Below are 4,262 nucleotides of genomic sequence, written 5' to 3' on the forward strand. Positions count from 1 at the left end.
TGCTGTAACACAGCACGGTAGCAACACCCCCGGGATCAGAAAAGTGACAATACTGGATGTTTAACCCCTTAGACACGAATGTTGAAGCGGTTACAAAGGGAGTGCGTGCCCCTCTGTTATTCATCGGCACCCTGTGACTAATTGCAGGGCCCCGATGGTGTTGCACAGCAGCCCGGGGTCCAGTAAAGGACTCTGACATGTAAGGCCTAATAGATGCCTATTAGGAGAGATGTAAATCACTGCACTTCATAAGTAGTAGTGCAGTGCATTATAAAAGACAGTGATGGCGAACCTTTTAGAGACCGAGTGCCCAAACTACAACCAAGACCCACTTATTTATCGCAAAGTGCCAACACAGAAATGTAATTAGTCACAGATTTCATTCATTTCAGCACCCTGAGAACATCAATAAAGCAGAAAATAGAAGAAATTTAGATGATCATTGGAGCTTCCCTCCAGGGTCCCATAAACAGGAAGAATTGTCAGGGCTGGAGCAGGAGCTACAATGATAACCAAGATCTGTCCACACCTTTCCACCCCTCCAGTAGTCCCAGGTAGCTCTGGCACTTTAAAATAGCTCTGTGCACAGAAAGTCCTGGGCTGTCTAGGACTTTAGGAAGATACCTGGAGTCATCTCTGGTGATGGCCGACTGCCCACAGAAAGGGCTCTGAGTGCCACCTCTGGCACCCGTGCCATAGGTTAGCCACCACTGATATAAGAGATCAAACAAACAATCTCACGTGTAGGTCTACAAGTATTCAAGCAATTTATCCTAGGAAAAAAAAAACAAAAAAAACAAACCTTTCAATTTTGGCGATTTTCCTTTATTTTTTTTTAATCATCCATCACCCAAAAATTATATTAATTGCAATAAAGTTTTTTTTTTTTTTTTATGAACCCTAAATGTTTAAGAAGAAAATATGAGGGTCTTTTCGAAATAAATAAGCCCTCACACAGCCAAATTGACAAAACAAAATTTCAAAAGCTATGGCACTTGGAAGAAAAAAAAAATTAAATTATATACGGTATATAAAATTTATATACTTTAATGGATTATTCATTTCAGGAAAATTAATTTTTGTTTTTTTTGCAGGACTAATTACTCTTGATTAGCAAAAGAAATAAATAGGCAGAGATTTTGGAGCAAACCAAATTTGGAGCTTTTTGTGTTATTGCCTGCAATAACGCCAGAAACTAATAGTACAATATGGAGACCAAAACATCAGTACAATAGAAAAACCCTACATCCCCAAAGCTAAAGATAGTACACAACAAAGTCCATATTCAAAGCCAGAGAGTCATTCAATAAAGATTACACTTCAAGGTCATTTAAAATATCACCCATAGATTAAATTGGCTGTTCGTTGCATTGCTGTGCAGCCCCACTCACTATTCTCTTTATATCCTTATACATGCAGTCCCTGGGTTACATAGAAGGGGTTTTAAAAATGTGTATGCAAGTCAGAACAGGTATATTTAAATCATGTAAATTTAAAGGTGTATTCCCACAAAGACAAGAATTTTAAATATACTCAGGATAACAAACACATTCTCTAATTCACGGTTAACAATGATACAGCATTTCACGGATATAATTCCAACCCATCTATCAGTCCTGGTGTTTACAATTTTGGCTGCCCCTGGATACAACCGTAAATCTTTGTACTATAGTTGGATTCTCCCCATGAATACCTTCTCTTGTGTGCAGTGCTCTCTGCCTCCTGCATTACAAGAAAAGCGGAGACACAGGCACTTCCTGCCAGCAAGCAGCAGTGTGCCCTCACTTTATCTGTTAGCTACAGACAGATAAGGTCTTTATCCTAGGGAGGTTGGAGGGCGGGGGCTGTGGCATAGGAGAACTGACTATGCATTATAGGTGGGATAGCAGAACTAAGCATTTTATTGAGTCTTACATTCATCTCAGAACTCTGATCGTTCTCATCTCTTTTTTAGGAGTCAGAGGCTAAATAAAAGTGTAGATAAACCTGTACCCTGATTATCTAAGCACATGGTATCTCATAGAACAGAGAAATCATGAAATGTCTGCTTAGAGAGTCTCCTCCCACTCTACAATACAACTCAGCTTTATTGCTGTTTTAGCTCATAGAACTCAGTGATGCTCATTGTAGAATTCCAAAGTTAGGGGGTTAAAATTGATCTTTAATGTGTAAAGAGCACTACGGAATTAAAATTTGAGAGCTTTCTTTTATGGACAAACCCCTTTAAGTGCAACTACAGCCGAATTATTTTTGGTGCCTGTCCCTATTGGATTTCGAACATTTTGGGTTAACATGGGAACAAAGATTAAAAATAAAGCTTTATTGCAAACACCTTACAGTTGATCTTGCAGCCAGAGACTAAAGTAAAGGAAGTATAGTCACATTGGGTAGAGCGGTCCATTTGTAACTAGGGATTTTCTGCAAGTCAGGAGCTGCCTGTACTGCACAGAAGCGGATTACAGAATTACAGTTGGAAACGAGAGCTGCACACAAGACATACTGTAGTATAACTGTCCGTATTTTTGGTATTGACAATCCAGATGCAATTTGAAAGATGAAAATTTTTAGATCTTGAAGGTAGAGAAGGCAGGATTTTAGTCTTCTAATAAGGGTTCAGAAAATAGACATCTGAAATAACCCTCACCCTTACTTGTGACTTACCTCAAAAGTGTCAAAAAGTGACTTTGTTCATTTGCATATGCACGGAGGAGAGTCTGGTATTTTAGTGGTGTAAAAGGGGGTGAAAGGTTCCTTTTCATTTATATCTTTAGAAATGGAATTTTACTAAGATGTGGAAGTCGATGTGAATACTGGGATGGCGATGACAAGCATATGTTAAAATCGGTAGAGGTCACTACAATCACAATTAGAGAAGTATCTCCAAACACTGATATATTATGGATCCATACGTATAATTACAGATTTTGGAGACCATTCCATATTAAAAGAATTCTCTGGTAACCAAACCAGTGGTGAACGATTCAAGCTACTCAATTACAACAGAAGAGAAGAATTTCTGACATGCTGCAGCAATATAGGCTGATCTTGAACATTCTTGATGAAATATTTAGCTTGTGCACTTCCTAATTTAGTAATCAGTATCCTTCAGCAATGGGTCATGCAGCAAGCACAATCCTATGAAAAGCAACAGACACTCTCACGACTCTCAGAGACCGCCTCTTCAAATTTACAATATGATCCCACAGATCAACCTTTTGTCAAAAGTGTCAAGCAAGATGTTCCTTCCTCCATCATATGTTCAACACATCTTTACCCCTAGCCACAAATGCCCTTTTTGCGTTTCAGTTTTTTGCTCTTGATCTGCCCCCGCCTTCAAAAGCTTTAAACTTTATTTTTCCATTTACAGATTTGTATGAGGGCTTGATTTTTGCATATCAAGTAGAACTCTCTAGCTTTAGCACTTGTGCAATTTCCTTGTGGGCTCTGCATTTACACTTTTCACTGTGTCCGTCTAATGAGATCTCTCCTATATTCTTTGGGTCAATAAGATAACGGAGATACCAGATTTATAGAGGATTTATTTTGTTTAAAAATATTAAACATACTCCTATGTAAGAAGATGGTGTTATTTTGTTTTGCAGGAGTAGCTGATTTTTATACATTGCTACCATTTTGGGGACTGTACAAAATTTTAATTACATTTTTTGTGTTGTGAAATGGCAAAAGTGCGCACCATTTTCAGTTATGGGGTACTGTAGCGGGAATAATCTTTTTATATTTTTATTTTAAAAGGGACATGGGGATACCTAACATATTTATTTTTATTCCAGTTCTAGGGAAATGGGGGCTATTTTTTGGCCTCCAACAGATTGACAGATGTGGTTGAATGATGGGCCTGGCTGTCATAGCATCAGATTGCTGCCCCTTGATTACACCATATGGAAATGTGGGAGAGAGAAAGTGCCACCGGCATTTAATCTGTTAACAGCTGGCATTATGCAGTAAACATCTGCTAACAATAAAGAGGACTGCAGTGAGGCCTCATCATACATCCTTAGAGGCATTGTGACATACTTTTAGGTCACTTTTGGTTAAGCTTTATGAAGCTATTACACCTAGAAATGGCCATATTGCAACAAAATGGAGTGTGTTAATAATCAAGCCTAATTGGTGTACAAATACATAAGAACCAATTGTAGCCTTTTACCACATCTAGTTCTAGTCGTACAAGATTGCCTGTACTGCAGCCTTCTGCAGACTTTGCAAGTGTAAGACAATGATGGATTCACACAGATAAGACA

Source organism: Engystomops pustulosus, chromosome 2, assembly GCF_040894005.1.
Source record: "Engystomops pustulosus chromosome 2, aEngPut4.maternal, whole genome shotgun sequence".
NCBI classification, from domain to species: Eukaryota; Metazoa; Chordata; class Amphibia; order Anura; family Leptodactylidae; genus Engystomops; species Engystomops pustulosus.